The following is a 20,867-nucleotide window of genomic DNA, read 5'->3' on the forward strand; positions in this document are numbered from 1 at the left end:
CATGCCGATCCCCTGGCAGGGTATACCTAGGTGTATCTGCGGAGCAGCCGTTAAGGCTGTACTTATTGTTGAAAGAGTATGAAAGATTGGTTTGGATGAGACTTACTAAGAACGGAGCGATGTGCCAATGATAAATTTATGTTTATATATATATATATATATATATATATATAAAGAACCACGAACCCGGCTATTTGACATGCTCGGGGTTGGGATCAGAGGAAAGAGGGCATAGTACAGGATCGGAATAAAGAGTGTGGTCCACAAAAAGTTATTTTGGACCTCCTGTCGCACGTCTGTGTCGCTCGTCCTCGGGAGGGGAATCCTTAACGGAAGTAGCCCCTTAGGTGAGCATACGGATCCGAACTCCGATAGAGTCCGTTGTAGGTGCTGTCCAGCTGGTCACCTGTTCTTTAGGGATGATACAGAAAAATAAGGTAAGCAGATAAAAAACGTTACAAGAATTCTTGTAGGCTGGTCCGTATTGTGCTTCCGCCGATGCCCATGGTATCTTGAGTGCGTAGTGATGTGCACGCGGTTCAAATTTTGTTAGTACATCACGTGGGTGGCGGAAGACGGACTGCTACTTGCGTTCCCGGAGTGGTCGAACATCGGAGGGGAACTGCTTCTGGCCCCTGGCGTTCTGCTGGCAAGCCGATCCGTCATATTTATCGCCTGGTGGCCTCCTTCCCTTGTGGTCAGTGTTAAGCTTGCCTGCCTGCTTGAAGACCCAACAGTTTCGGTTGGTATGATTGGCTGGCCTATCGAGGTGACCGTGAATCTGACAAGGTCGGTCCAATATCCTGTCAAGGGTGGATGGTCCATCCTGGTTTGCCTTTGGTGGATTCTTCCATTGACCGGGCTTCGGATTGTGAAATCCGGCGTTCACCGTTGTGTCGCGTATATTACTGCGACTGTTGTGTTCGGTTCGTCGTGGCTTGCCATTGCCATCTCGGATTTCGAAAGTGCCCGGGCCGCTGGCATCGTTGCTTTTACGAGCAAGCCAGTTGTCTTCTCTCGCGCAGAAGCGGGTCATTAGAGCGATAAGGGCTGCCATGGATTTGGGTCCTTCCTGGCCGAGGTGACGTTCTAGCCATTCATCCCGGACGCTATGTCTGAATGCCGCAAGGGCTTCTGCGTCCGGACAGTCGACAATTTGGTTCTTTTTTACTAAGAACCTGGTCCAGAGCTCCCTGGCTGACTCACCGGGCTCCTGGTCGGACATATGTTCCCTGGAAGTTGTCTCGAAAGGCGTCTTCCAAATCTTCCCAGTTGCTAATGGAATTTTCTGGCAAAATGTCTAGCCAGTATCGAGTTGGCCCTTTAAGCTTGAGAGGTAGGTATTTAATGGCATGGAGGTCGTCTCCACGGGCCATGTGAATATGGAGGAGGTAATCCTCGATCCATGCCGCTAGATCTATTATTCCATCGTATGATTCGATGTTGATGGGTTTAAACCCGTCTAGAAATTTGTGCTCCATTACTTCGTTAGTGAAGCAGAAAGGGTGTGCGGCTCCTCTATGTTGAGCCACACTATGAAGCACCTCCGGCGGGCTCCGTTTACGGTGCTCGAACCAGGCATGGTCGGCTTTATAGTGTCCGAATAAGCGACCATCATTGTCGGCCGGGGTATATCTTCGTGATCTGTACACCGATCTTGTGCGTCCTGCTCTACCCTCCATGTCTTGGTTGATATCATGGGTATTCTCCCGAGCTGTTTTGTTTTGAGTGCCGGATGGGTTGGTATGGTGCTCTGGTTGGGCTGCTGCTTTGTCTGGACCGAACTGTGGTCGGCCCGCCGCATTGTTCGATGGTGGTATGAGTTCCATCGTTCTGCCATCATATTGAGGGAGCCACTTATTCTCGGGGTGGCTTTTGACTGGGCTGCTAAGGACGTATTCTTCGGCGGCCAAGACCTCGGTCCATCTATCATTGAGCAAATCTTGGTTTGCTTGAAGCTGCAGCTGCTTCTTTCTTAGGCTCCTTGTAGTGGCTATTAGCCGGCATTTGAAGCGCTCCTGCTCGAGAGGTTCCTTGGGCATGATAAAATCCTCGTTGCCGAGGGTCTCCTCTTCCTCGGAGAGTTGGAGATAATTGTTGTCCTCCGAGTCCCCATATGTGGTCTGTTCAACAGAGCTGTCTTGCCCGCCTTCCAGTTCCTCCTGCTCGGATTCTACCTCAACAGGGTCTTTGTTGTCTGGAGTATTGTCTTCTCTGGTGCTGGCAGTGTTTTCCCTTGGCGATGTGACCTAGAGCGCCGGTGTCTAGGCTGTGTACCAGGCGGTTTATTCTCGACCGGATCCTCCTTTTCATCATCGAGAGCGCCGTAAGGTGTGTCTATCATACACATGGCATACCATGAAGTGGTCATCCCATGTCGAGTGGGTAGTAAGCTCTGGCCCTGCCCCTTATCATCGTCCACACCGTCGGTGTCTTCTGGGCAGGGGTCGGGCATGTTGGTTAGGTCTTCAACAGTGGCTATGAAGTGGGTGGCGGGTGGGAAACAAAATTCTCCATTATCCGCTGAAAGTTCGAACCGAACATAGTTCGGCGACGAGTCGTTTGCCAGGGATAGGTTTTTTAGCGACTTTAGTATGTCACACATGGACGAGTGTTGGAAGACATTTGCGGCGCTGAACTTGAAGATCGATAACCGATCGAGTTCGGTATACGCGGGCTTGCAGGGTTCAGAGCTCGACATCGGAGGCGAGTCTGAGGTTCTGTTGATGCAGATATCGTATGAAGTGGAATCTGCGTGCGGCTCCAGTGTCGTGGAATCGGTAGCCCCCGTGATGGGGTCGATGAGGGAGTCCTGGATTAGGGGGTGTCCGGACAGCCGGACTATATCCTTTGGCTGGACTGTTGGATTATGAAGATACAAGATTGAAGACTCCGTCCCGTGTCCGGATGGGACTTTCCTTGGCGTGGAAGGCAAGCTTGGCGATACGTATATGCAGATCTCCTACCATTGTAACCGACTTTGTGTAACCCTAACCCTCTCCGGTGTCTATATAAACCGGAGGGTTTTAGTCCGTAGGACAACGTACACGTCAACAATCATACCATAGGCTAGCTTCTAGGGTTTAGCCTCTTCGATCTCGTGGTAGATCTACTCTTGTACTATCCATATCATCAATATTAATCAAGCAGGAGTAGGGTATTACCTCCATCGAGAGGGCCCGAACCTGGGTAAAAACATCGTGCCCCTTGTCTCCTGTTACCATCCGGCCTTGACGCACAGTTCGGGACCCCCTACCCGAGATCCGCCGGTTTTGACACCGACAGGGACCAATATGATCAACTTGGTAGGACCGATGTGCTAGGGTTAGGGTAAAGCCTCATCTTGGTTTGACCGATTACACAAACTCGGTGGGACCGATTTGGGTAATAAGTGAAACAGAGAGTTGGCCAAACAAAGTCGGTGAGACCGATTGCATACTTCGGTGGGACCGAAATTATTGCAGTAGGCAACAGAGAGTTTGCAAGCCCATCTCGGTTTTACCTCCATCGAGAGGGCCCGAACCTGGGTAAAACTTCGTGTCCCTTGCCTCCTGTTACCATCCGGCCTAGACGCATAGTTCGGGACCCCCTACCCGAGATCCGCCGGTTTTGACACCGACATTGGTGCCTTCATTGAGAGTTCCTCTGTGTCGTCGCCATCAGGAAGGATGCCTCGCCCCGTCTTTAAAGACGGCACCGTTGCTAAGGGAGCTTTGGCTGTCGGCCAAACTCTCTGGCTAGGTGGTTTTCTTATGACCGCCTGTTCGGCTTCTGCACCGACAATGACCTCTCGAGCCATCGAAAACAATCTTCATGTCAGCTCGGAACTCGCCGAGCAGTTAGATCCAATGGAGATTTCCTCCATAAACAAGCTCTTGGATCACTTCGCCGCCCTGGGAGTCACTACGGATTACGACCAGATTGGGCCTAAAACCGATCTGAGAGAGATTAACTCTCCCCAAGTCACCCATCACGTTGCCGTGGTAGAGGGACAGTGCGGCGACCCTTCATCTATCTTAAGGACTCGCTACATCCGGATTCCTGATCCGTCCATGTCGGATACCCGCGCAGGGGAGGATATCACTCAAGACCTGAACTTAGAGTCAGCGACGGGCTGGGTTCATTAGACAACATCCAGGAATCCAAATTTTCGAGTTCGGAAATTCCTCGGCCTCTGAGCCTTAGATGGGGTGAGGCTTCGGATTTAATTCCACCCACCCACCCCAACATAAGCGATCTATCCAAAATCAGGCAAGAACACGATGAAACAGTACATCATTACTGGGCCAGATTCCTCCTGGTTAAGAATAGGCTAAGGCACTGTCGCGAGGAAGATGCAATCTCAATCTTCTGCAATAATTGCACGGACAAGGGAATACTCAACGCCATAAGTCGCCGTGATATTACACGCTTCGCTGACTTGGCGTCCATCGTACGAAAGTACTGTGCGATGGAAAGCGCCTGGAAAACCGAAATAAAATTTTGGGACAATCCGGCCCTGAATACAAACCCAGTCCGAAATAAAAGGGCGCATCATCACCAGTCACCCGGTTCAAGCACTAAAAAGCAAAAACCCTCTACAGGGCATGGAACCGTACTGGAAGGATGGCTTAATGGACCCTGTAAAATTCACAGTACAGAGGACGCCACACCAACTCACAGCCTCAGAGCATGTTGGATACTCCGGCAAGTGGCCAAAATTGGCGGAAATCTCCTAATTCCAGAGGCCACAGAAAGCCACCCCAGAGACACCAATACGGTATTAACAGTCTTCGAGACTTTTGCATCAAATAATATGCGAAAAAGGACACTCCGCAGCCTTGCCGAAGTCTACCAAGTAGCAACAATAAACCCATGGAGTGACACGGCTATTACCTTTAACGCCAGTGATGAACCTAAATCCCAAACAGCCCGAGCACCAGCCGCATTGGTCCTCAGTCCAATAGTGGACGACTTTCGTCTTACCAAGGTACTCATGGACGGCGGCAGCGGATTGAAACTCATTTATGAGGAGACCCTTCAAAAAATGGAAATAGACTGGAACCGCATTGAGCGAAGCAGCACAACCTTTAGAGGAATAATCCTCAGTCGGGAAGCGTGCTGTATAGGAAAAATCACACTAGACGTGGTGTTCGGCACGCCGGATAATTACAGGTCCGAAGAGGTCACGTTCCAGGTGGCTCCGTTCAGCAGCGGTTATCACGCTCTGCTAGGGCTGGAAGTGTTTACAATCTTCCAAGCAATACCCCATTACAGGTACATGAAGCTCAAGATGCCCAGGCCTAACGAGATCATCACTCTCGCTAGTGATCCGGACATAGCACTCCGCGCCGAAAACAAGACAGCCGCACTGGCCCTCGAGGCACTATCCGAAGCCCTAGCGGCTGAGGAGCTAACTGCGCTGCGCTCTATGGTGAATAGGGACGATGTGGTACTTGACAAAAGATCCAAGTCCACCTCCTTTAAACCGGCGGACGAAATAGTCAAATTCCAAGTCCATCCAACGGACCCCAATAAAACAGCTTCCATCGAGGCACAGTTAAACCCTGATGTCGATGCCGCATTGCGAGAGTTCCTACGAGAGAACTGGGACATTTTCGCCTGGCACCCTTAAGACATGCCAGGAATCCCACGCAGGCTGGCCGAGCACATCTTAAATATCCAAGCAGGATTCAAACCTGTCAAACAGGCTCTTCGGCATTTTTCCAAACCTAAGAGACAGGCCATGGGAGAGGAGCTAGCAAAGCTATTGGAGGCCGGATTCATCAGAGATACAAAACATCCGGACTGGCGAGAAAACCTGGTGATGGTACCAAAGAAGGAAAAATCCTGGCGCCTGTGTGTTGATTTTAAAGACCTTAACAAGGCTTGCCCAAAGGATCCCTTCCCCCTCCCCCGCATCGATCAAATTATCGATGCTACCGCAGGACACGATTCGTTGTGTTTCCTCGACGCATATTATGGCTACCATCAAATCAAGATGGCAGAACTAGACCAAGATGCAACGGCATTTATCACACCATATGGGCCATTCTGCTTCAACACAATGCCCTTCGGGCTCAAAAACGCTGGCGCAACATATCAGCGTATGATCCAGACATGTCTGGCAAGCCAGATCGGCAAAACAGTGGAGGCATATGTAGATGATGTGGTCGTCAAAACAAGACATGTTGAATCTCTAGTAGACGACTTGAGGCTCACATTTGATAACCTCCGAACATACGACATCAAGCTCAACCCGGAAAAATGTGTTTTCGGCGTTCCAGCCGGAAAGCTCTTGGGCCTCATAGTATCCGGTAGAGGAATTGAAGCAAATCCAGCCAAGATCCGAGCTCTGTCGCAACTGGATATCCCAAAGGACCTCAAACAAATACAAAAGTTAACCGGATGTGTGGCGGCTATAAGCCGTTTTATCTCCCGATTGGGAGAAAAGGCCCTACCCCTTTACCGCCTCCTTCGGCGCACCGAACACTTCAAATGGACGGATGCAGCCACGGCCGGACTCAACGAAATAAAATCCATACTGGCAACAAACCCAGTCCTGGCCGCGCCAAACATTGGCGAACCAATGCTATTATACATTGCAGCAACACATCAGGTTGTAAGCGCAGTGCTAGTCGTCGAACGAGAAGCGGACGGACACAAATTCCCCCTTCAAAAGCCGGTCTATTACGTGTCCACTGTCCTCACTCCCTGCAAATCACGGTACCCGCATTATCAAAAGATTGCGTACGCGGTATTCATGGCATCCCGGAAGCTACGACACTACTTTCAAGAATGTTCAATAACAGTAGCCTCGGAAGTACCACTTAACGATGTTATCAACAACTGTGACGCAACAGTCCGGATTGCAAAATGGGCCATTGAGCTCCTCCCGTTCGACATAACTTATAAGCCACGACGAGCCATCAAGTCGCAAGTCTTGGCCGACTTCGTCGCAGAATGGGTGGAGGCTGAACTCCCTAAAGAGTACGGCACATATTCAAATTGGATCATGCATTTCGACGGCTCCGAGATGTTGGCCGGACTGGGGGATGGCGTCGTTTTGACGTCCCCCATAGGAGACACAGTTCAATACGTACTACAGACTATGTACACGGACTCCAACAATGCAGCCGAATATGAGGCCCTTTTACATGGTCTCCGGATGGCGGTAATCATGCGCATCCAACGCCTAGAGGTGCGCGGGGACTCGAACCTCGCAATATCACAAATAAATGGAGACTTCGATGCCAAGGATCCAAAAATGGCAGCTTACCGCAGTGTCGTCCTAAAAATGTCAGCTCGGTTCGAGGGGCTTGAATTTCACCATATAGCCCGGCAAAATAATCAGGTGGCAGATGTCCTGGCACGCATCGGCGCAAAACGCGATGTAGTCCCCCCAACATCTTCTTGGAAAGGCTGTTCAAGCCATCCGTAGTATGGGAAGGGGAGCCGAACAATAACAGCCCGGACCCAACCGCACTGCCCGACACCGAACATTCTGACACAATCGGAGGCTCTGCCAATGAAATAACACCTTCAGCCCACGTAATAATGGCCGTCATCGCCCCGTGGACAGAACCATTCCTCGCCTACCTTACTAGGCAGGAACTCCCCGAGGACCAAAATGAGGCACGCTGCATAGTGCGGCGATCCAAAGCCTACAGAGTCCACGAGGGAGAGCTTTATAAGAAAAGCACTACCGGAGTCCTTCAAAGGTGCATCTCCGAAGAGGAGGGGCGGAACCTCCTGGCTGAAATTCATGCCGGACTCGGCGGTCATCACACTGCAGCCCGGTCCCTGGTAAGCAAGGCCTTCCGTACAGGCTTTTATTGGCCAACGGCCCGGGCAGAAGCTTAGGACTTAGTCCAACGATGCACCGGTTGCCAGCTCTTTACAAACCAAAGCCATATGCCACCCACCGCCCTCCAAACTATCCCCATTACTTGGCCCTTCGCGGTCTGGGGGCTTGACATGGTCAGACCCCTTAAAGGCGGAACCCACAAGCAAAAATACTTACTGGTCATGGTGGATAAGTTCACCAAATGGATAGAAGACAAGCCTGTTAAGACGGCCGAATCCGGACCGGTGATAGACTTTATATCTGGGGTTGTACACCGTTACGGCGTCCCCCACAACATCATCACTGATAACGGCACGAACTTCACGGCCGACGAGGTAAAACTCTGGTGCAAAAACATGGGCATCAAGCTCGATTATGCTTCCGTCTATCACCCACAAACTAACGGCCAGGTCGAACGTGCAAATGGTCTTATCATGAGCGGCATCAAACCCAGATTAGTGCGGTCCCTCAAGGAATCTAACACGCACTGGGTAGAGGAGCTCGACTCCGTACTCTGGAGGCTGCGGACCATGCCGAATCGCACCACCGGATACACACCATTCTTTATGGTGTACGGCACAGAGACAGTTTTGCCTTGCGACATAATTCATGACTCACCTCGAGTGCGCATGTACGAAGAAAGAGAAGTCGAGCTCGATTGGCAGGACAGCCTATACGCATTGGAGGATGAGCGTGACGTGGCAAAAGCCCGTTTCGCATTCTATCAACAGCAGGCTCGAAGATACCAAAGCAGAGAAGTACGGGCCAAAAATTACAATGTTGGCGAATTAGTTCTATGACTACCGGACAAGAAAAAGGACAAACTCAAGCCCAAGTGGGAAGGTCCCTTCATAATTGACCAAGTCCTGACTGGTGGAGCGTACCGCCTGCAGGATGCATCGGATAACCGACTCGAGCCAAACCCATGGAACGCAGCCCGTCTCCGAAGATTCTATGCCTAGCGCCGGACTCTGTGTTTGTCTCCTTCCTCTGTCCATTTTTTATATATTTTCTGTCTTACATTTCTCTTCTTCTCTCTCTCTTATAGCCTCTAAAGGCTCATAAAGTGACGCGCTATCCGCGCTCATTAAACCTGGGGGCTTCTTTAAACAGAAGCTTATTCATACGGGCTTCATGCCCAACACATGTGTCACACTTCCGCATGTACCTTTTATTCACCATTATATGCATCGATATGACTTAAGTTTTGGCCAAGCTGGGTTGCCTAGCTCCTGTGCTTACCCCTACGTTCCCGATTGTTTGGCTAGGTGGTAAAGGGAGCACCTCTGTGATTGTTACTGCCAGGTCAACCGGACGTGTACCTCAGACTGGGTGAAGCCGAAAGCTAGCGTTCTTAAGGGAATATTCGGTCGGTGAACTAAAGATGATCTTTTTTATTTTTATCTATACGCCCCTAGATGTTTTTCCTGCGTTTCTTTTCGCAGCATGGACATGCACTTTAGGGCATGCCTCCCAGGGAAAGGAACCCCTAACAGAACTATTCTCCCTGGAAGATGTTTCTTACTAACCATGTAATATAACATAACTAGTCGGGCACTTGTCTGTTCACGCACTAATGACCCCTAAGCCTGGTCTCCACGCATTCCCCGGTTCCTATATAACCACATGGGAATTCGGACACACTCCGGACCGTCAGGTCCCGAGGCTAAAGCGAAAAGGTCAGCCATGACAAATGATCTACAATCCGGCTAGAAGGCATTATAGATGTCAATTAAATTACATAGTCACTTTGACTGATTGTATTCCTCTTCAATACCATCTAACAGGCTGCCTAATTTATGGTCCTGCTGGGAATACTTTGCGGCCAACTCTACTTGGCCGTATACCAAGCTTACAGGGATCTCCTTCCCATCGGGCCCTACAGGACCGACCTCGGCCATGTGGTTGGGGTCAGCCTTTGCGTATCGCGTCTTCACCATGGCCTAGGCCTCCCTAGCACCTTGACGGCAGGCCGATATCTTCCACAATCGGAAGCGCCGCCGTGCTCCCTTTAGCTTCTCTGCAAGCTCTCCAAGACCTTCGGGCATGGAGACGGATGGCCACAGGGCCTGGGCGACGCCTTGCATCGCCTGCTGAACTCGATCAAGCAGTTGCGAGAGCTCGGGAAGAAGGTCACCCGTAGAACTGGGCATCTCCTCTGCAGGACGACCTGTTAGCACAACTACAGACATTGCTCTGTTAGTCGAATTCCTCGCCGAACTTTCTTTCAAAGGTTCGTTCAAGCACTTACTAAATATGCCGCGCCGAAGCCGCTGATTCTCCTTCACGGAGTCTGACAGTTGGGCATGAACATCTTTCAGCTCGACGCCCAGCTTGGTGTTGGCATCTTGGAGATCGTTCTTCTCCCGCCTCACCTTTGTCAGCACCTTCTCACCAGCCTTTAGCTGGCGTAGGAGGTGTTGCCTTTTCGGATTCAATCCGGCGCCATCTGCAATTTCATTTGTCAGATTCGCACCAATGTCATGCTTCGCAAAATACTTATCTTTCGAAGTGTATGTTACCAGAGGGGGTCTCCTTGGGCTCCCCTGCCGCGGCTAGTGCGGCCTCAAGTTGGGCTTTGCACTCTTCCAGCTCCTTGGACAGTAGGGAATTCTTTTCTGTAAGAACCTGCATAACAAATGATCCTTAAATCAGTTATTCTAACTGTTTCAAGTCTCGGGGGCTACTGGTATATACATATAATTACCAGAATTTTCTTACCCGTATGTCTTTTACATACTGCTCCATGGCTCTGGCTAGACCATTTTGAGCGGCACGGAGGTACGCATCTCCAGAGTTGAAGGCATCTAACGCCCCTTGGGAGAAACAAGCGTCGCGAAGAATTGTCCGGCGACGCATGTGGTTCATGGCACTCTCCACCTCAGAGTTGGTGGCAGACAACCCGTCCACGTCCTCCGTCGGAGGAGTGTCTGGCACGCACTTTGCGTTCACCTCCGCCTCCGGACCAGGCTTTGGAGCCTGGCTGGTGGAGGCGCGATTGGCAGCCTCTCCGGATATAGTCCGGCGAGGTCTCTTTGTCCTGGAGAGAGCGCGAGTGTCAATGTGCCTCGAAGGTATAACACCTGGGATAAGGGGGCGCGCCATACCTTTGCGCTGACGCCTCGGTCTGGACTGCACTTCTTTTCTGCCCGCGGGGCCCTACGGCCCCTCGTTGGCTTGTCGCCGTAGGTTCGGCCTTCCGCCTTAAAAACCTCCCCTGCAAAGTTCGGTTGTAATCAGGAAACTGAAAACACGAGTGGGCGGACACCTATTCGAGGTACTGGGACTTCGATCTCAGTTACCTGGGGGGTCAGGATTAGCCCTGGGTAATCGGCCGTAATGGCCACCAAGGCATTGTCCTTGCTCGATTGATGGAACACTCCATCAATCAGCTCCACAGATATGTCCGGATCCTCTTGAGAGGCTGGGTCAAGGGACCGTCCTGGGTCCTCGGGTTGTGGAGGAGGGCTGCTTATTTCCTTAACAGCCCGGCACAGTTCTTGCATTGAAGTCGTCAGACTGAATATTTAACAATGGGAATACAAAACAGATGGGCAAGTAAATGCGACCGCTTACCCAGCTTGGGGGATTGTGCATAGAGAATCCACTCTGTGGGTTGACGCGGAGAAATTCCTCCTCTTCTCCCTTATACAAAGTGGACAAGATCTTTAGTAGAGCGGCAGCTGAATCCGGCCCTTTACGACCGTAGCGGGTGGCGTCATCCTCCCCGTTGAAGTCCCACATGGGGTGGCTTCTATACTGAAGCGGCTGCACCCCCCGCATAATGCATTCGGCCATAACCCCGATCATGGTGAGTCCGGAATGGGCTAACAATCTTATTCGGCCCATCAAGTAAATGATGTCCCTGTCACTTTTCCTCTGAGGGCTCCGTGGGCACCAGTTTAGGTGCTTCTTTAAGGGAGCACTGTTGAATTCATGGAGGCCGATCCGGACAGGATCCGGCAGCAGGACGTCTTCTATATAAAACCATTCCGAGGGCCAGTCTTCGGACGCCTTCTTTGGGGTTCCGGACAGATATCCGGTCCCGGCGATGCGCCACACTTCGGCTCCGCCCACTTGATACATTAACCCCTTCTTGAAACGGGGCACGAGGCCGAATAGCTCCTTCCACAGTCCGAAATGAGCCTCAACACCCAAGAACAGCTCGCAGAGGGCTACAAAGCCCGCGATATGCAATACGGAGGCAGGCGTGAGATTATGTAGCTAGAGGCCATAGAACTCCAGCAGCCCCCGGAGAAATGGATGGATTGGAAATCCGAGCCCCTTATTAAGTAAGGGACGAGGCACACCCGCTCTCCTTTGGAGGGATTAGGGGCACTCTTTGCTTGCTCTCCGCCGTTGTAGACGGCAAGACCGGCTCGAACCGGGACCATATAGGCCGGGGGAGAAATCCCTTGGTCTGGAGCGTCACTAGCTCGCTATGCGGGATGGAACATCTCTCCTAGTATCCAGGCTTAGGGCTGGAAGGGCGAGGGGAAGAGATGCGACGGCTGGCCATGGTGGAATGGACCTTTGTCGGATGCGCTCTGATGAACACTCGCGAAGGGGAGAAGGTGTGGGTTGGATCTAAATCCTCGTCCCCTTAAATAGGGCAGCTCATTTACGCGGCTAGGGGTGTGAATGTAAAAACACTGAGACTTTTCATATTCGTTTGACACGTGGGAAGCGGCCATTATTGGGCGTAGAAGCCAAGGAGCGCAAACATCTACAAGAAACCGGACTTTATTCAACAGGTACACGGAATTTGGAGGAGAACCCGCCTTGCAATGCCGAAGACAATCTGCGCGCCGGACTCATCGTCATTGAAGCCTAGTTCGGAGGCTACTGAGGGAGTCCTGGATTAGGGGGTGTCCGGACAGCCGGACTATATCCTTTGGCCGGACTGTTGGATTATGAAGATACAAGATTGAAGACCCCGTCCCGTGTCCGGAAGGGACTTTCCTTGGCATGGAAGGCAAGCTTGGCGATACGTATATGCAGATCTCCTACCATTGTAACCGACTTTGTGTAACCCTAACCCTCTCTGGTGTCTATATAAACCGGAGGGTTTTAGTCCGTAGGACAACGTACACATCAACAATCATACCATAGGCTAGCTTCTAGGGTTTAGCCTCTTCGATCTCGTGGTAGATCTACTCTTGTACTACCCATATCATCAATATTAATCAAGCAGGACGTAGGGTTTTACCTCCATCGAGAGGGCCCGAACCTGGGTAAAACTTCGTGTCCCTTGCCTCCTGTTACCATCCGGCCTAGACGCACAGTTCGGGACCCCCTACCCGAGATCCACCGGTTTTGACACCGATAGTCGAGCTTCCCATCTTCGTGCGACTCGATCTGCTCCGGATTTAAGGCCAGAGCTGCTACAGGAGCTGTCTCCTGGATGCGGCCCGATGACAGGTTTAAGCCATGTTCATCGAGGCGATGGGGAGCGGCTGCCGCGGTCTTGAATCTGTCAAAGATCAAATCTCCACGGATGTCCGTGACGTAATTCAAGCTTCCGAATCTGACCTGATGGCCAGGGGCGTAGCTGTCGATCTGCTCCAGATGGCCAAGCGAGTTGGCCCGCAGTACGAAGCGGCCGAATATGAAGATCTGTCCGGGAAGGAAGGTTCCTCTTTGGACAGCGTCGTTATTGATGATTGAAGGGGACATTGAGCCTTTTGTCGACGGCATAGTGGGACTCTCAATGAAAGCACCAATGTCGGTGCAAAATCGGCGGATCTCGGGTAGGGGGTCCCGAACTATGCGTCTAGGATCGATGGTAACAGGAGACGGGGGACACATTGTTTACCCAGGTTCGGGCCCTCTCTATGGAGGTAATACCCTACTTCCTACTTGATTGATCTTGATGAATATGAGTATTACAAGAGTTGATCTAGCACGAGATCGTAATGGCTAAACCCTAGAAGTCTAGCCTATGGATATGGTAATGAGTATATGTGGTGTCCTTTCCGGACTATCCCCTTCGGTTTATATAGACAACGAGGGGATCTAGGGTTTACATGGAGTCGGTTACATAAGAAGGAATCTTCAATCGCCAAGCTTGCCTTCCACGCCAAGTAGAGTCGAGTCCGGACACGATGCATTCTTCGGCCTTCATGTCTTCACAGCCCATCAGTCCGACCCATGGATAACAGGCCGGATGCCCGAGGACCCCTTAGTCCAGGACCCCCTCACCCCTATTAAATCTTTGTTTTGCAATATGAATCTTGATAATGATGGGACTGGAGATGAGTCAACTTTAGTTAGAAGGCGTCCCAATGATTCGGAGTTTTTAGATCATGATGCAAAAATTGATGAAAGTGGGATTGGAGAGGTCAAAACTTTAAATAGCAATGAACCCACTATCTTGGATTTCAAGGAATTTAATTATGATAATTGCTCTTTGATAGATTGTATTTCCTTGTTGCAATCCGTGCTAAATTCTCCTCATGCTTATAGTCAAAATAAAGCTTTTACTAAACATATCATGGATGCTTTAATGCAATCTTACGAAGAAAAACTTGAGTTGGAAGTTTTTGTCCCTAGAAAACTTTATGATGAGTAGGAACCAACTATTAAAATTTAAATTAAAGATCATGAATGCTATGCTTTGTGTGATTTGGGTGCTAGTGTTTCCACGATCCCAAAAACTTTGTGTGATTTGCTAGGTTTCCATGAATTTGATGACTGTTCTTTAAACTTGCACCTTGCGGATTCCACTATTAAGAAACCTATGGGAAAGATTAATGATGTTATTATTGTTGCAAATAGGAATTATGTGCCTGTAGATTTCATTGTTCTTGATATAGATTGCAATCCTTCATGTCCTATTATTCTTCGTAGACCTTTCCTTAGAACGATTGGTGCAATTATTGATATGAAAGAAGGGAATATTATATTCCAATTTCCGTTAAGGAAAGGCATGGAACACTTCCCTAGAAATAAAATTAAATTACCATATGAATCTATTATGAGAGCCACCTATGGATTTCCTACCAAAGATGGCAATACCTAGATCTATCTTCTTTTATGCCTAGCTAGGGGCGTTAAACGATAGCGCTTGTTGGGAGGCAACCCAATTTTATTTTTATTCCTTGCTTTTTGCTCCTGTTTAGTAATGAATAATTTATCTAGCCTCTGTTTTGGTTGTGTTTTTTGTGTTTAATTAGTGTTTGTGCCAAGTAGAACCGTTGAGAAGACTTCGGGAAAGTCTTTTTGATCTTGCTGTAAAAAACAGAAACTTTAGCGCTCACGAGAATTGCTGCCATTTCTTACTGGAGAGTGATATTTAGTAAATTCTTTTTGCAGATGATTAATAGATAAATTCCTCACTTACAGAAATTTATTTTAGAATTTTTGGGGTTCCATAAGTATTTGAAACCTACAGATTACTACAGACTGTTCTGTTTTTGACAGATTCTGTTTTTCGTGTGTTGTTTGCTTATTTTGATGAATCTATGGCTAGTAATAGAGTTTATGAACCATAGAAAAGTTGGAATACAGTAGGTTTAAAACAAATATAAATAAATAATTAGTTCATTACAGTACCTTGAAGTGGTGATTTGTTTTCTTTTACTAACGGAGCTCACGGAGATTTTCTTTTAAGTTTTGTGTTGTGAAGTTTTCAAGTTTTGGGTAAAGATTTTGTGAGAACCCGGATTTAACTTCCAGACCCTCCTGTGTATATTTGTCAACCCCAGGATCATTGTTGACAACACAGCAAAATGGTATGATTGCACAATGCGTAAAAGCATTATAAGTAGTATATTTTTCACAAGACATACCTACTGAACTGTCTCATGACATTTATTGCATTCAGAAAACAGCGGAAAGTACAATGCATAGCGACTCCATCTCAGCCACAGGCAGTCGATGTAGTCCACGTGACCTCATTTCTACGGATCGCCATAGTAGTCATAGTCATCACCTTCGTCTTCATGGAACTCTGTTGTCAACAAAATTATTGCCATGAGTACATTACGTACTCAACATGCCTCCCACGGGGAAGGACCTAATAGCTACATGTGGCTTCAAAGGAAGGCTGTATGGATCATTTGCATAAAGCTAATTTTGTTTGACAAATAAAGTAGTTGGATAAAAGCAGTTTTAGATGAAAAAATGTTTTATCTCAGAATAACTTTCATCAAAGTGAGGATCCTCGATCAACTCACGTCCTTCATAGGTTTCAAGAATAGGGGCAAAGAGGGAATAAGCAAGACACGTCTTGTACGTCAAGAAAGATTCATGTGCTGTCCTTGACCATGGACACGGCTATTCGAATAGTTTTACACTCTGCAGAGGTTGTACACTTTACCCACACGACACAATCCTGACTTGTTGCCACTAGCCATCGCTAGCGTAGTACACCATTTGGTATACCGGCAGGGAGATTGTGACGAGGTCTTTCATTAGACCAAACTTACTGTGCCAATCCCACTAGGTTTCAACACGGAAGTAACCGCAGTTCACAGTCCGGGCCCCCCTTTTGTGCCGAGGATACTCTTCGCAAGGTAGTTATCCCATCTGCGGTACGGCGATGACGACAATAAGAGTGAACTAACTAATTAACCAAGCCAGTGCCCATATAGCATGTGGCTGTACTGTTATCAGAATCTTCAAATCCAAGACTTATTAGGCCTCATGCGGCACGGACGACTGATTGCCCCCTTCAACCTATGAAGGGCAGCCAATCGCTCCTTCAATCCGTGATTCAGCTGTCGCCCGCGCCAGTATTCAGATGGTAAGTTTCACCCAGAGTAGAAGAGAGTAGAGGAGATCAACAAGGGCCAATCGGCCTAGCTCAGCGATAAGTTTCAAGTGTCAATGACTCAAAGGTCATTCAACAAAGCACCTACAGGGTAATAAGCATGGCTAAGCATTTCTACTCTACCAGAATACTATAATTCTACTCAGGTATCGATTGAATAGGCAACAAGCGGATCAAGGTAATGTGTCAATCGACATGCTAGCTACAAGAATTAAAATAGCATGCATATAGTAACCATAAAACATAATGCAATTTTGTAAACATAGGATAAATATGATCAAAGAAGGAGGCATGCCTTCGTTGTTGAGTCCTTCTTCGGTAACCTATTTCTCTCCATGTCCAACATCGTCGTCACTCCCTACTCGTCGTAACGATAGCAAAATACAAACAATAAATACCAAAGCAATAGAAAATCCAAATAACATCCAAAACAAATTAAGAGTGGATGGATAACAAGATACGATCAAGATGGAGGTTCCAAAAGGAGATAACATGACTGGAAGGTAAGTAGAGGACTCGATGAATTGACAGGGTTTAGTTGATGATGGATAATCGAGGCTTGCCAACAATACTAATGTTTTAATACGAACTATGGTACTAACCACTAGTAGTACCCACTACACATCACACCTAACTATATAACAAAAGCAATGGCATCAACACACATGAAAAGGAACTGTCCTATGCATTTAACTACACAAACACAACATGACATGATAAACTTAAAAGTTAACCATAAATAAATATTTAGATAACATATGATCACTCCATTGTACCAAACCATTTCATTTGTCAAACAATTAACAAGAAACTATATAACACATGGAACATATGGATGAACAACTATCCTAGACATGGTATGATTAAGCGTAATAATCGACCACACATAAATATTTGGATGAATCCAAATATGTATAATGGTTAACAACAAGCAAATACTAATCCCCAATCATAATTGCTATTGGTAAGCATTTATATAACAAAAGATAAACCAATAACTATGGTACAAACTGATTACACATCTCACCCACGGCATGTGAGTATAGGATCATAAAGATGTATTTACTAATAACACAAGCATTCAACATACAAGTGCTCATGAGAAGATACAAAACTATTACATGTTCTTAATAATAAAGAATAACTAATATCAATAACCACTAGCAATAGTATTATCACCACATGCTTACAATAACAAAGCATGGTTCACACACTGAGTGTGATCAAAGCACAACTTACTCACATGACATATGACTCGTCCTAAGTATATGAGTCAGAGCAACAAGTATTAAAACACTCATAAGACTAAGATGTAATGAAGTTAAACATCTATAAGGAAGAACTAAAGTAAGCAACTATAACACACGCAACATCATAAGACATGAAAGATTACTTGCATGAAATATGTCTAGGCATATCATAATGCAATAGAAAGGTAAACAAAATATATCAAACGCTAGGCATACAACAATGCAATAACAAGATACAAATGTATAATGCTAAGTATGAATGATCATCACACGGAATGCCAAATTATGAAACCATTAGAATACAACTCACAACAATAAGATAACTTAGTTGATATCAACTAACATGAATATCAAGAATGGCAAGATCACATAAGCTTACATACTAGTTATGACAAATAAGCACACCGAGTAAGCAATTAGCATGTAAGCAAGTGAACATCTATGCCATGGCATCAACAACATCAAGCAATGAGATATCATAGCAGGAATAACAAAGATGACTTGCATTACCTATCTAGTACCACTTACACTTGCAACAACATAGGATACATAACTACGCGATATCATCAAACTACTATCATGTATACCTACCAAGTAAGGTATAACCAAAAGCATGAATATAAGATAAAAACTAGAAACTATATATCACATGCTAGGCATATAATCAAAAATATGCATTCTACTTTGAGTAAGTACTAACATGGCATCTCAATCAACTAAGTATGAACAACTATCATTCGAGGTAATTAAACACCTAGGATAATTAACAACCAATGGTAAAGTAAAACATAAATTTGACAATATCAACATAACACCAATTTAAGAAATGCAACCTTTAACTATATTGGATTCCAAACATCTATAAAATAAGAGGAACACTATGCAATAATGTGTCACTCTCATATCATACAAAATAATAATTCCACGCCAAGCAATTCACCACAAGCATGGAAATGTTCTAATTTAATATACCAATTTATGACTACTAGTGTAAACGACTAGATATCACACACAATTAAAATAAACATCATATCCTACAACATGGCATGACATCACAACTATACAACACACATGCAAAAATATTTAAACATCTATCTTAGATAGGGCATGATTTAAAACCAACATGTGACATGGATGAAAATGAATATGTAAACCATATCTATGATAACGCCATGCTAAACAAAATTAAATAGTCGAGACATTAAGTATTTCACAGTTAAAGAAATCGGGCGAAGACAATAATTCTACAATGTTCTACGCATGGAGATATCACCAAAAATGTGTACCCGCTCTCAATATAGAACAATAAACAGCACCAAGTACTACTAAAATAATAAATAAAATATTTCACTAATAATGATCTAAGTCTAATTAAAATAATAACACCCGCCAAGCATGTACGAACAATGATAATCAAATACGCCAATCAACTTCTACGCATGGTAAACATTCACAAAAACTTGTACACTCGCATAACACATGAATACAAAATTATATCATGTTTAGTAACTCAAAATAAATCTATATTAAAAACACAAAATACTACACATGACTATAATTCATAAATATTAGTACGCATGCATAAAAGGGAAATACATACTACCACACAATATCGAGCCGAAATGATGTACAACTATTTTAGCAATTTAAACAAGAGTAAACTAAATCTAGTAAAACATATGACACACGCAAATTATGATATAGCTAGCACACACTCATAAGCATATTAAGAACACATGAAAACAACATACTAGAAAATAGTCCGAGCAACAACCAAAAATCTATAATAAAACTCGATGAACCAAACAAGTAATCTAACTCCACTATGGGATTGCTACAACCATATAAAACATTTCCTCTATTGTGGTCAAGATCAAACGATGAACAAAAGCGATGGAAATATGACTGCAATGGCTCTCCTCTCCTCTCCTCTCCCACCTGCTTCCACCACACGTTGACCAACGATGGTGATCTCTCACCTAGTTCATCATGGACGGCTTACAACATTGGGATTTCTCCCCCGGCCTTGCGGTCGCGGCTCAGGTGCATCAACGTTTTGGCTCCTCAGTACACTTCTCCCCCTCTGGTTCGCTCAAAGAGTTCTTCTTGGTGGCACATTTCTCCTCGGCAAGTTTTCCCCTCAATGAAGATTCTGTGGCCATTGCTTTACAATGTTGCATTGGGGGGAACCCTTCGGATCTTAAGGTTTTACATCTGTATGGAAGAAGATATAGATTCTCTGTGGCCTCCAATAAGGTTGGACATTATATTTATGGTCTCAAGGACAGGATCTGGCCTGACTTTGTGTGCCATTTTAATCTATTTCGGCCCAATTCTAATGGCCATTTGGTACCTGATATTTTGTGGCATCTCGATGATCATATTACCGATGTGGCTGCTCGCTCACCGATGGCTATTAAATCCAAATATAAGTTCACAGAGCAGGCTACTATTGATCAACCTTCGTCCTCTTTGGAGCTTGCAAAATTTGGTATTGTGTCCAACGAGGTAGGGGTCTCTCCTCTTGATACCTCGCCGGAGAGATCACCGGAGACAAGAAGGTCACCGGAGCGGATGCTGCATGATTCAAATTCTGTTCAACCATTAATTGCAAGCAATTACCCACCTGCCTCATCTGCGGGAATTACTTTTGGCCGTTTCCAACCTTGCAATATTGACAGAATTAATGACATTAATTATAGATTCCAAGGCTGTCGGTTTTATGCGAATATCTGGGACAAAATTCCTAATTTTATGTTATTCCATATTCGTGACCAATGTCTTTTTGGATATTCGGATGCTCACATTAAGACTATTTGGTCTCTGGACTCGATTCCTTCTATGGATTACATTCATGGCAGGCTTAATTTGTGCTCCGCATGCCACTGTTTGGGTCACCAGGCTGCTTTATGCCCGAATTCTACTTGCCCAGAATGTCTTAATGACACTTGTTCTTACGTTCTCCCGGACCAACAGATTAATGAAAAAGGGCCTACTCGTGACTTGGGCCTGCAACATG

Source organism: Triticum urartu, chromosome 1 (assembly GCF_003073215.2).
Source record: "Triticum urartu cultivar G1812 chromosome 1, Tu2.1, whole genome shotgun sequence".
Classification (NCBI taxonomy): Eukaryota; Viridiplantae; Streptophyta; class Magnoliopsida; order Poales; family Poaceae; genus Triticum; species Triticum urartu.